The sequence below is a fragment of the Miscanthus floridulus genome, chromosome 13 (assembly GCF_019320115.1).
Source record: "Miscanthus floridulus cultivar M001 chromosome 13, ASM1932011v1, whole genome shotgun sequence".
Lineage (NCBI taxonomy): Eukaryota > Viridiplantae > Streptophyta > Magnoliopsida > Poales > Poaceae > Miscanthus > Miscanthus floridulus.
Window position 1 is genome coordinate 89,939,157 of NC_089592.1, and position 14,264 is coordinate 89,953,420.

At 44.3% G+C, this 14,264-nt stretch overlaps 1 pseudogene; it reads right to left on the bottom strand.

Annotated features, from left to right (window-relative positions):
* Positions 1-8,961: 8,961 nt before the first annotated feature.
* LOC136501379 (serine/threonine-protein kinase D6PK-like) lies at positions 8,962-11,227 on the bottom strand (annotated as a pseudogene).
* Positions 11,228-14,264: the final 3,037 nt, after the last annotated feature.

Genomic DNA, 14,264 nt, shown 5'->3' on the forward strand with positions numbered 1-14,264 from the left:
GCTCTTGCTTGCCGTTGCAAAATCGCTCATTACATCTTCATCGTAGTGCCGCCGTGTTCTCTTCTACCTCCTCCACCCCTTGGCTGCACCGTTTGAGCTTTGGTAAGGGCGCAGTGATCGTTCCCGCCACCGCCGCCATGCGCGTGTCCTCACCGGAGTTGAGGCTGCCATGGTCGGGGTAGCTAGGGACTCTTCCGTTCTCTTCTAGTTGTTTGGGTAGCTCCGTAGTAGTCTCGTGAAGCTTGTACCAAGCTTGTTTGGGGCAATGGGAGTTCGCCATCGCCGGAGTGCCGTAGCGATCTCGCTGCCGCCCGCCGTTGCTAACGTCGTCATTGCTAGGGTATGGTAGAGGTTGAAGTGAAGGTATGGATGGGTGCGCATCGTTGTGGGGAGCACGCCGGTGCCATCGGGTTCACCGAAGAACTCGCCGTCGGCGAATTTCGCAGCTGCCGCGCCGTCATCCTCCCTCCGTCCCCTGTTTTCTCTCGCTGACACGTGGGTCCCATTTTGCCAGTCGCCACTGCTGAGAGGGAGTCGGAACTAGGCTATGCCGTTCTAGGCTGTGTGCGCGCACAGTCATGGGCCGCCTAAGCCGTTCGGGCTGGCCCAGTAGCTGATTAGGTTTTCCTCTTTGTTTTGTTTATTTTGTTTTTCATAGATTTGTGTGCACGATTCAAAATTTTGTAAATCAAGTTTGGTAGATCCAAATGTTATGGTTCCAATTTTGTTGAGTTCCTAGTAATGTCTAGTATTTAATAAAAATATTATATGGGCACAGGTTTTAGAAATTTTGGATGAATTAAATAGGACTTTGAAATGTGTTTTTAGATGCATGCAAACTTGTTGAAATTTTATCTTGAGTTTCTGTGGTCCAAAAATTATGAAATTTTGTGGGTATGCTAGTCTTGCTTAGTAGAAGCTCTGGTTAAAATTTCAGAGCTAGTGCATGTGTAGTTTTTGAGTTATAGATTTTCCTTTTATCATTGATTAATAATTGTGTGAATTTTCATAATTTTTCTATAGATCCAGTAAAGATAAAATTTGGTGAGTGCTATTCTTATGCTAGAATGATACTAGGAAAAATGAGAAATCTGTTGCTTGACACTTTTAACTAAGGTTTCCTATTTATGCCGTTTTGAGCACTTATGCCTTGTCATTTTTGTGTAGACTATTTACTTATCCAAATGCCATGAAAATTTTATGGTAGTCTACTTAGAGTAGTACTATACTACTGTAATTTTCTTAGATTTTTATAAGCACCAGAAATATTAGTTGCTGTTGTAGCCCTAGTTTAAAATGAAATAAAATAATCCTCTTTAATGCAAGTTAGTTAATAATGATAGCTTTGGTGTATCTTTGAAGCATTTGATAAGATGTGTTGACTTAAACATATTAGTAGTAGAAGGGAATGCAATAGATGACATGTGCTTGTAGTATATTTTCTTAGATGATGTTGACTACCTTGCATTCAAAATTATCCATTGTATTCATCTCATCCGATGCACCGATTGCATAAGCACTTATGAACATTGCATCATACAGGATCGCAAACCGAGAACCTAGTCATCATACCCGAGGAGCCCGAGGAGCAGTTCGAGGTGCAGCCACAGGAAGTGCCAGAAGCCGACGAGGAGGACGTTGAGGAACTTCCGGAGTGCCCCGATCACCGTCCGAGCTCCTTCGAGAGAGGCAAGCTCTGGAGCATTTTTCTCCCGGTTTGCGATTATTTAATTAAATGCTTTACTTTAATTGATGCATTACGTTCAGGAGTTGTTTGCAACCGTTGCTGCATTATACCTTGTCTACCTTTGTTATACTATATCCTTGTTACCCGGGTATCCGCAGTCAAGTCAATGCTTAGCTGGCTTAGACCGGTAGAAGTCGGGTGATTTCCTGTCACCTGCGAGCTATAGGTGGTTACCTGGATCTGCTTGGATGACTATAAAGTCATGGTATAACTAAGTGTTAAATGAAGTTGAGACCGGATGGAGACTTGCAGAGTTTTGGACTGTTGTGCTTTCCGTCTGTGTCAATTAAGGACCGACCGTTGTTGGGCCTCGAGTCATGTTGAACGCATGCCTTACATTTAGCTGGCCGGATAAAGTACCTTCCGATCGTGAAGCTGGGAGATTTTTTGGGCCGAGTAGATTGCCCGCAACGCACTGTGCCGAAGCAGGTGTGGTAGGACACGGGGGCGAGATGATAAGACCAAAGTGCAGTCGGTCGGCCCCCGGGTACATGTGGTTCCTGGCAAACTCGAGATACCTAGAAAGTTGACTCGGTGATCAATATTTTACTTTAGCGGGTGAGTGAGGTTTGTGTAAGGAATAAATCACCAGCTGGTTAGGAATCGATTCGAATCGCCATCGCTCCTGGATAGTAAGCACTTGACTTGAGTGACTTCATCGTAGTAATTGTTTATGGAACACTTGGACAGTTATAATGAAATATGACAATATGGAAGTTGTTTAATGATCATTGGTTATCATTATCTGTTTAATCACATGTTTACTCTAGTATAGGTGCAAATCTAGTCAATAGGTTAATAATAATTAACTTGACAATAATGCTTTTAGAAAGGTTCTTGAAATGCTAAAAATGCTTCTTTTTGCAAATGAGTCAGCTACCCTACTATAAAGCCCTTCATAATCCTTGGTGTCACTTATTTTCGGTTATGTCGGGTAAGTCTAGTTGGGTACCTTCTCGTACTCAGGGTTTTATTCCCACTTGTTGCAGATGGGCAGATGTATTACGGCTACTGTATCAACTGCCTTTATCCTGCGATGGGTGATGCTTAGGACCATGGGCATGGTCATTCCTTACGTCTCGTCTGATGCTTTTGTTGGAGATGATCATTCGCTGGCACTATATTTAAACTCCGCGTGAGTGTGTGTGTGGTTTGAACAAATGACTTCCGCTACTTTTATTCGAACTGGTTTTGTAATAACTATGTTGAAACTTTGATGTATCTGAGATTGTGAACTTTTATGTAATATGTGATGGTGACCGCTAAACTTATTACGATCTTGGCTGGAATGGAAGTTGGTTTTAAATCCTTCGTGATTTCACGGACTACCGGGTTATACGGGCTTAAGTTAGCTAAATCGTCTGCTCTGGCGGATGATTTTCTTACTTAATTTCGTATAATTGGTCAGTTCTATTATAGAGAGAAAGTTTATCAGTAATTAAGGGTAGAACTTGCCGGTGTTGCCAGACAATTTCAAAAGTACGGCTGTGAGAGCCGATATAGAAGAAAATCGGCTAAATAGCCGATCCCAGTATATTCATGAGAATAAGTCAGAGCTTATGAGGTCGTGTGAAGAAGAATCGGTTATCATTTAGAATAAATATCATTTAAGCAAACATTAATCAATGGCAATAAGATGTCGATGATGGTCGGTTTATACTGAGCCAACGATTACAAGTAACCGAACTCTTGTTTATGTAAAGAAACAATTCAACACCACTCAACTATCTAATAAAGATAAATTTAATGAACATGTTAGATCTCATCTATCACCATGACCAGTGGGGCATGAGGCAGAATCATGCAGGTCATAGAAACAACAATAGACTTAACGACCCTAACTCATTACTGATATCAGTGGGGCATGAGTCAGAATCATGCAGGTTGTAATACAATAACAAGATCATGGGGCTAACACATCTTTCAACTTATCTCTACTTCAACGATCTCATGATGTGAGTTGTTCGTGAAAGCATTCGATATCGGCTAAACAGCCGATTTAGGCATAGCGCACAGTTAAGGTCATGCCTTCTCAGGAACAGATCTATCAACTAACGATCCCCACTCCATGGTGCTAACAGTGGGGTGAGAGGCAGAATCCCACAGGCCGTGATAACAGGCCATAGAATGGTTCTCGCTAACCAATAGATTTACTCAAGATTGAACATGCCTTAACCGTACACTATGCACGATTAAGATTGATATAAAACAGCCAATAAAAACATAACTCATCGTTTAAGATGTAGATTAGATCAGTTTAAGATTAGCAAATGATGGGTTAAATAAGATATAAGGTCGATCCAGATCAATCTAAATCGGGCAGAGTGATATTGCTGTAATTAGATAAACAATGAAAGCAATAAGTAATATCGGTAACTTAATGAATCTACCAAAGACTGCCATTCAAAGGTAGAGTCGATAACTTGACCTCGATCTAGTTCAAGCAGTGGGGTATGAGGTAGAATCACACAGGCCATACTTGAACTAGACAAGAGTCAATAACTAGCCTATACTAGAGTCACAGTGGGTGTCGACCGGATCGATGCAGCCATACGAACAGAGGTATAGACCATGACGGTACTTATAGACAAGCAGTGAAGGTCGACCGAATCGGTGCAGCCGTACTCGCTGAAGAACTCGCTGAGATCTACTCTACTCCTACTCCTAAGGGGTGGCCGGAGCCGAAAAAAGTAATTAACTTGTATTTGATTGATTGATTCTCTTTACAATAGCCGGGGTTTGATATTTATACCCGGAGTCTAGACATGAATCCTACTCGAGCATGATTTGTTATAATCTTTGGCATAAAAATGAAAACATTTCTAATTTAAGATAACTTGGACTCTAATCTTTTCCTTTTTGTAGAGTCTAGCATGCCTCGTCCCATCGCTGATCATAGCTCCTGTCATTGTCCGCTGGCGCTATCTGAAGAAAGCCGATTCTAGTGTTGTATCCGAATCAGCTGTTTTCGATCTACATGCAATTGATTCCTTGCTGACGTGGTTTTGGGAGCTTTCAAGCCTCTGAAATCCTTCTTCCAAATTCTGGTGTAAACATTCTCACTCACTCTATCGGTGTCTGTCTCTGTCTGTCTCTCCTTCTCTGCTTGCTCCTACGTCGGGCCGCCGTCATCACGCTGTGCCACCCGCCCTCCCTCTCCTCCAAAATTCATCGTGCACGAAGCACCTCCCTCCAATTCCTTGCACTCTCTGGTGCCCAAGGTCCATAGCTTGCCACTACAGTCGATCACGGGGTAAATTGTCCATCGATGAGCTCGCCCAAACTAGTCTCCTCGCCACCGACCACTATGTCCGCCGATCTAAGCTCCACCATGGTTGCACCCTCCTCGAGCACTTTCTCCTTTCTGTGACCTCAGTTTAGCTTCTCTTTGACGTATCAGCGTCGCACATGAAGCAGGTTCACCGAAGCTCCAGTGGTTCCCTGGGAATGTCGTCTCCGCCGCCATCATGGACTCACCTATCCACCTCGTGCGTGGCCATTCCACCTTGAGCCATTCCTACCCTAACCAACTCCACAGCGTTGTTTGTGGTGAGTCACTATTCCTTCCCAGACTCCCCATTTAACCTCTACCGTAGCCATCTCACCGGAGTGTGCGTGCCATTGCCGCCATCCATGTCTGCACGCGGGTAGACATGCCCTGCATGCCACCATAGGCCATCGTGGTCCTGCGTTGTCGCATGAACCCTACGATGGCCCTACGCCTCTGGTGGTCACCCCTCTGCCGCTGTCGTGCCCTCCCCGGTCGGTCTTGGCCGTCGTCGAATCATCGCCGCCATGGTGCTCTGCTAGAGTAGCTAAAAAGATGGTGGATCGGTGGTATCATCTGGAGTAGCTGAAAAGATAGTGCCAGGGATCATGACACAAAGATGGAATACTAACTTTTGGTTATATTTTACCCAGGCAAGCCCCGGTGCATAACCTCTACTTTTCTGCACTTTAAATTATACTTGTGCATTAAGTTTTAAGGAGTTGAATGAAACCCACTTGCATATATATATATATCTTTATCCTATGAGTCTTACTAGTATGATAGGACCGTGTAGATTGCTATGCTACAAGACTCCGGTAGAAATCGAGTGATTGCATGTCACTCGCGAGAGATAGGAAATATATTACTATATTATTATCACTTGAAATATATAAATGGTGAAAAGAAAAATGGAGGCTGGGCAATGATATGGTTTAGGTATTGGTGGGTGTAAGAGGTTGTGTCCTATGGCCAATGGGGCATAGCGTGGTTACACTATTTTTTCTGTCTATGTCGGTTAAGGACCGGGTGTTGTATTGGACTCTAGGTAAGTCACAGATTTAATATCTTGAGCACATACTTGGGTATGGGCGTAGGGAAGACTTGTTACTCTTTTGTCATAGGTTCTGGCTTTTTTCAGACTGACTTTCAGGGTGGTTTTTGGGTGGAGATCCTTACACCGCACTAAGTCTGGGACTCAGAGACGGGGGCTTGGAGTCTAAGTTTGGACGGGGACCTAGACCCCATAATAGGAGGGTAGTGGGTTGGTCCTGCTTGTGCCTGGGGTACAAGCAGGTCGTGTGTTTCGGGGTACCCAGCTGGTCTCGTTGATTCACGAATCGTCGCCATATCGGTACGACTTGTCTACAATCTAGCACCGCAGTAAGAACTAGAAGATAGAAGATGGTAAAATAATTCTGATTGCTTACCACCTGCTTGAAGGTAGCACATGTTCTTACATAGAATGGTTAGTTAATGAACTAATGATGACTACTAATAAAATTGAATATAAGGACGTACGCTTAGTAATGCTTCATGCAGATGCAATAAACCCACAAGCCAGATAGCCTTACATATCCTTGAAGTCTTTTCTTTTCTCCTATCGGGTAAGTCTTGCTGAGTACAATGAGTACTCAGGGTTTTATTTCTCCCTGTTGCAGGTGATAGGCGGATGCTAGAGCTGACCTTTGTGTGTGGATTCCTTCTAGTGGGCTCAGAGAGGATTCCTTTACGCTGCGATCATAGTTTTAATTATAACTCTTACAAAATGTTTTTATAAACAGAAGTTTTATAATATGTTGTCATAGTTTATTTATCAATGCTTCATCATGCCATGAATAGCTATTTATTTTCGCTGTAACTCTGATCACATGTTTATATTCCGTTGTTAAATTAAATTGTTCATAACTCTGATAACATGATTATATTTTGCTGTTATAACAATAAATATTATACTCTAATGCTACATGTTAAGTGATGTAAGAAATGGTTAATAATGATGTAAGCTTTATTCTCTCATTTATGATCCTGATCGAAAAATGTGGATTTTTGGGTTCTTCCTTGGGGTGTGCCCGATGTAACTGCGTAATTTTGTGTCCTTCCTTGAGTACTTAGTGTCTAATAAAAGACAAGTACTCCTAGGAGACATTAGATTAGGGGTTTTGCCACAAGGAGTGTGGGGCAAGATATAACCTCCGTGTGTGGGTGATGTGGCGTACACCTGAAGGTGTATTTGGTTTTCCAGTCTACCTCTGTCTAAGTTCCAACAATACTGTTTCGGCTATGAATTAATACTTTTTAACAAGCATACACCTAAATAAATCTATAACTAAGGTATACATGATCCAATGAGTATGAAATATTTACTACAGGTCAGTCATACAATCATTAGTCCATCATAAAAATTCCACCATAATTGGATCATAGAAACTGCAGTTGTGAATTAATTATAGAAAAACATAAATCTAAAGCTACAGCAAAAAATTATACTAAAGCATACCATATTATATGTTCACTGTGTAGATTTACTCATGTGAAGTCCAACAAAAATTAGATTTTCTATTTTATGATTTTTTCTGTTATTTACTATGATTTTTTTAAGATTCAGCCGAAATAAATAAAAAAGAAAAAGACAAAACCGCTTATAACCCGTCGCAGAGGTAAAACGAACGATTTTAAAAGTTCAGGGAGGTGGTTTACCCGATTTCAGAGTTCAGGGAGGAAAAATAGATTTTCGTAAAAGTTAAGGGAGGTAATGCATACTTTTTCCAACTGGCGCGCAGGGGATGGAAAGAATTCAGATGCTGCGTTGGGCCATTGGGGCACTACCCCATGGAGGCCCAGCCCGTTTACGCCAAAAAGGAATCCGATCCAGCCGTGATTGAGGAAACAAAATTGGACCGGTTGTCATTTTCATAGTCGGACGAGAAGAAGATATACAACAAAGATGTCGTCATCCTCCACTCAAAAAACAACAAACAACGATGTCGTCATCCCCATCGCCTCCTTCATTTCCAACCAAACAAGCATTTCTCTTCTTGTTGCTCGCTGAAATCTTCAACTATGCCATGATGATGCAATCTTGGTATGCTCTTCTTGTTATACGCAAAGCTGTTTCAATTAGCAGTTTACATTTGCTACCTGCATATTTCGTAGTACAATGTTACGCATAATTATACTTATGTTTGAGAGAATTTTACTTGAACAGCATTACTTGCCCTTGCGCTCGAGTTTCATACTAAAAAAGTGACGGTGTTTCCAGTTTGCAGGGTTTTTTTTTTTTGAAAGAACAATTTGCAGATTCTTGTACAGAGTTGGTTCGTCACCACCTTGTTCAACATAGCTGCTAACCTTTGCATCTGCTCATCAGTACACCTCAACATCTTGCAAACGTTTGTACCATTTTCCTTTCCAGTTTTATACATGCTCCATTTCTCACACATATACCAGTTGCATCAATCAAACACATGGAAATAGACCAATCAAATAGTTGAGTTCAGATGCTGGTTATAATCGCAGCTCTCTCTCATTCCAGCCAATAGACTGCAGCAACCAGACATGCATGATTTGGATTTCACATAAAAGATTACAAGAAACAAGAACTATCAAGTGTCTATGTAGTATCAGACAAGCTCAAGAAAAGAAATTCAGTTGCAATTGATATGCCAAATCAAACAGGATTTACAATGCCAGGGTGAAAGTATTCCCCTGTGTTCTTTAAGCACCACAAGATTTTCTAAAAATTGCAACATTGACCCGGTATAAATTGGGTCATTAGCAGTTCAACGGTGAGGGAAAAAAGAACAAGAGCTACTTGAAATAGAGCTACAGCTTACAACAGAGCATCACCAGTCATCACAGTATACGCCTCCGAACTGATCTTCCTCCTTTCATACACCAGCTTGCATGCACTGACCCACATTACAAAACTGAAAGGAAAACTACTCTAGAAGAATTCAAACTCCAGAAAGTTATCTGGGCCCTTCTGGTTGGCAGGCTGGAGCAACCCTATCGTTAGCTGGGGCCTGGCTTCGGTGGGCGATCCAGCTCGACAGGCTTTGGTACATCTGGAGGGCTTGCACACCGTATCAACGCCCAATTCATCACCCTCGAAGAACGGGTGCTGCTTAATCTCATGTAGTCCCTCGTTTGTAGCCAAGACGATGCTGCGGGTCTTTGACCAGCAATCCCTCTTATCAAGTCCCTAGCTGAGAAACTCACAATTGGGGACTCTGGGAACCGCAGGGGCTGACCAACAACGTTGAAGAGTGTAGCCCGGTTTCCTGACCCCTTGAAAGGGGTCTTACCAAATAGGAGCTCGTAAAGGAATATACCAAAGGTCCACCAATCCACAGCACTGCCATGGCCTTCTCCCTTGATTATTTCTGGCTGCCAAGTACTCATGGGTGCCAACAAATGACATAGAGCGAGCATCGGTCGGCTCCGCGATGAGCTCAGGGCAGCGGGCTAACTTGGTTGACGATCTCAGGCTTCGGCTTTGGCTTCTTCTCCTTCTTGGACTTGGATTTGGAGGAGAAAAAACGGGGACCAAAGCAAGTAGTCGGAGCAACACACGCCGGGCTGGATGCAGGATGGCTCGATACAAGCAGGCTGCACACAGTATGCTTGGTTGCTCCTCTGCAGTGCATCTAGGTCCAGGGTTGGCAGACTTGACAACAGTAGGGCTTACGTCACAACGAAGTGAGAGGTCAAAATCAGAGAGCATGATGTGCCCATCCTCCCGAACAAGGACAGTTCTCCGGCTTCAGATCACGGTATATAATCCCAAGCATATGCAGGTACTCCAGTGCGAGGAGAACTTCAGGCTACATAGAACCTTGAAGAAATGACTATGAGCATATTTATAGTATGATCTGAGGTGTTGGATTATATGTAACAGTAAAAATATACTACAATACAAGCTCAAAGTAAGGGATACATTCAGAGGCGAATGCCAGGATAATTAAATATGATCAACAAGCTACTACACTGGACAGTACTAACAGAAAAGGAGAAAATGGAAGCAGCAAAGAAAAATAATCAATATAGGACTAGTAAACTTCAAAAGAAAATTAATATTTGCAATATATATACAAGTACTGTAATTTTAAGAGTTGAAACATACTTGGCTGCTTGCTCTGAAAAGTATTTTCCAGGCTGCCTTTGTCGAAGGGTGTGCAGGTCCCCTCCTGGACAGAACTCCATCACCAAACATGAGAATTTATCTGTCTCGAAGTGGGTATACAGTGTAGGAAGAAACGGATGGTCCAAAGATTGCAGTATCTCCCGCTCTGTCTGCGCTCGAAGAAGCTTCTTCCGGCTCGCCAATGACCCTTTGTCCATGACCTTCATGGCAAAGTAACTCTTCGTGCCATTCAGTTCAGAGAGGTACACGCTGCCAATATCACCACAGCCCAGCTTCTTAAGCAGCCTAAAGTGGCTCAAACCCAAGATGCCATCCCTAGACCTTATCACTCGGATGGCTTCCCACCTAGAATCACTCCCCTTGTGCGGCTTCGTCAGTGCTGCTGCTCATGCTGCTGCACGAGCTCTCATCGCTGATGTTGCTGCTCGCGCTCGGGCGGCACATGCTACTCTTTCCCACTCTCTGGAAAATCAGCCCGGTCGCTGATCTTAGCACTGCCGCTGGTCTTCCTCAGGCTGTTGGCCCCATCGCTGGCCTTGGCAGAAGCAAAGCTCTCAGCTCATGCTGCTCTTCTGCGACGTATTCTTCTCCTGATTACCACCACCTGCAGTCCAAGCTCTGGATATCCTTCAGCTTCCCCAGAATCGCCGTGCAGGGGTTGGCGGCTCGTCCAGGACACCGCAGTCTGAGCAAACACTGGAAGGACCCTTGTCCAACATTGATGCAGAAGACTCTTGCCGCCGATGGGAGGACTTTTGCTCCTCCAGGACATTCTTAGCAGCAGCAAGCTTCGGCGCACCATCCATTGCTTTCTTGTCCTCCTTTGCAGGAACTGGATCTATTGCATGATCAGCCACTGGTTTAGTAGCCTGGTGCCCAGGCACGTCGTGCTTGGCAACCTCCACGGACATGGTGATCACAAGGAGTTCTAGCAGTGCAGATCAATCAGACTAGTGAAGATCCAATTTTTACTCCACTTCACTTCACTTCATCCAAAATCTAACAAGACTGCTCACTTGTCAATTGAGTTCCCCGGCATCTACAGAAACAATGAAGAACAAAGAACAGTATATTAGAACGTAGTACGCTGATAGGAGCCGTCTAAAAAGCAGAGCTGTTGACAGAGAACTGGTACAGGAATTTAACAGAAAATACAAACACGTTTCAAACACCACAAAATTGCTGGGAGAGACTAGCAGCCCACCCACCGGGTGAGAACTGGGAAACCTAAAGCATTCATAGAAACGCTCAAATAACAAGCTGCTGCAGCTGCACGCAAGATTTGCGGGCAGGGAGCAAGGAGATAGGCGCAAGCAAGCAGCCGCACCTAGAGGAAGCCCGAACCACCGCACAGATCCAGCACCCGGCCCATTGCATCAGCGAAGAAGAAGCAGCAAATGGCACCCGGCACAGCACTATGAACAAGGCCCCAAAGATCACAGAGAGGCGCCAGCGTTTGGCAGGAAAGGAGACGGGGGTGGGGGACGAATGTGGGCGTGGCTCCACGAGTGGCCAGGCCGGAACAGGAGATTAATAAGATTAGCAAGAAAAGCGCTGGCTAGCTGCAACCTGGACCGGAACAGGTGGCGGAATCACGAGCGCCTCCCCGCTTTCTCCCCTCCCCTTGGAAAGGAAAGGAAGTGGATCACACCGGAATCACAGGAGGTAGGCACGGCAGGCAGGCTACGAGCAGCAAGCACATCGACATCGGACATCTGCTAGGCGCTGAACGTGGAGCGGAGGGAGGCCATTAAATGCGTCAAGAAAAGGGGAACAGAGGTACAGAGCAGATGAAGAAAGTGACGGGCGGCGGCGGCGGCGGCATTGCATCGACAGATGAACAAACAAGAAACGCGAGAAAGAAAGAAACCAACGTTGGAGGAAGTGATGGGGGAAGGAGGGACGGACGGCACCCACCCCACCCCCAATCAGTCAAATCAATCAGAGTCAGTCAGGGACGCAAGAAGCAACCATAGCCAGGGCGGGATGGGAAGGAAGGAAGGGCAGCGAGCGTACCTCTGCTAGGGGAAGGCGGCCAGTGGCGGCGGAACGGAATGCGGTCCTGCGTCCTGCCCGGCGGCCGGCCTGCCTCTGCCTCCGCTGATGCGCGAGCGACTCCTATACAGGATTTCGCTGCAGAGTGGTGGTGGTCATGTTGGGGATGGCGAAAGGCAGCAGATTAAATAAAGTGGGGGCGGCATGCTCCTCCAGCGGCGCTGCCACCTGCCGGTGCGCGGTGTGGGGAGGGAGTAGGGCGGTCAGGGTCAGTCAGAGGGGGCAAGGTTGTGCAAAGACGAGAAGGGTCAAAGCTATGGCTTGTTGGGCCTTGGGGTGCCCCTGTAGGCCTATATACAAGTGGCGTCGAATCGATCTGGGCGTGCTCTGCTGACCCACTGTCAGAGACCAGAGAGCACTTGGTGGTGCTTTGTTGTTCTTTTCTCTCTGCTCCCCTTTCTTTTTCCTTTTTTTTACTCACATGTCAGATGTTCACTCACTCACTCACCCTCCTCGAGGCCTGGGCAACCGTCCCAGTTTTCAGTTTTGACCCACCCAACCCAGGGTCACTTTCTGGCAAAAAAAAAAAAAAAAACCAGGGTCACTTTTGGGTGCAGACCCCCAAGGTGATTACTGTATTATCCAACAGTAACTACTGCTACCGTAGTTACTGAGCTACTGGTATAGTGGTACTCTACTTCTAAAAAAAAAAGTAACACGAGGTAGGAGTAGTCCTACTCTTTAGCAATGGCAGGGCTAAAAATTGGTGGAGCTAGAAAAAAATTATGTTCTTTTGGTTGATAAGCTAGTTGATGTTGTTTTATTGTGAGAGAAAACAGTGTACCATGGATGATAAGTCGTGCTGATAAGTTCAAGCGAACAGGGCCTAATCAAAAATGGTTTTGGCTTCGTCGTTTTTTCCTTCAAAAGTCGTTTTTGTGTGCGCATGTTTAGCAAGGCTTTTGATTAAGCCAATAAAGAAGCCCCAACAAAAAATAAACGGCAAATTAAATGGCCGAGATACTACTTCCTCAATCCTAGAAAGAATAAAAATCTGGTTTCTCAAAATTCTAGTAATCTCAAAATTGACCATGTTTATGTGCATGGTAGTATCAACATCTGTAGTACGGAGTATCTTTTAATAAGTAATGTAAACTAGATTCCATATATTTACTGCACATAAAAAATACTAATACTATCTGTATACTCCCTCTGTATTATAATTGACTAAGGGTGTGTTTAGTTGGGTGAATTTTGGGAATTTGGATACTGTAGCATTTTCGTTTTTATTTGGCAATTAGTGTTCAATCATGGACTAATTAGGCTCAAAACGTTCGTCTCGTGATTTCCAATCAAACTGTGCAATTAGTTTTTTTCGTCTACATTTAATGCTCTATGCACGTATCGTAAGATTTGATGTGATGGCTACTGTAACACTTTTTGGGAAAAGTTTTTGGAACTAAATATGGGCTAAACTAGAAATACTTAGCTTTTCATTCTGGGACAGTGATGCCTTGCGTTGGATGTAGTCGGATTCGAATCAATCCACATGTGTTGGGTGGATCGGAGTGAAACTTAAATTCCACTTCAGCATTACTTTTCAGCGAACGAATAATGGCCCCGTTCGCTGGTCTGAAACTTGGCTGAAAAACACTGTTCCAGCTAATTTGTTGTGAGAGAAAAATACTGTTTGGCTGGTTTGGTGAACAGTAACTTGAGAGGGGGGATCAGCCAGCTAGCTAAAATTTTCAGACCAGCAAACAGCCCGAATGTTTTTCTCTAATAACAAATCAACATAAGCAACAGCATAAGCCAAATTTCAGCGAAACGAACAAGACGATTGAGGAAACAAGGCCTGAGTAGTGTTTCTTGTCAGCAGGTGCGTACCGTGCTTATGCTTCATTCAGCTAATGTCCGGTTCGGCTGGCTAGAAAAAACGACTGATGCTAATTTGTTACGAGAGAAAAATACCGTTATTTTGCTGAAACGGTGCGGCCGGTAACTTCAGGCGAACAGGGCATAAACTGCTCGACGTGGCGTATTTCCTGACAGGTACCAGGTCGTTCAACGTTTTTATTACTCCAGTGAGCCGAGAGCTTAAATAAACA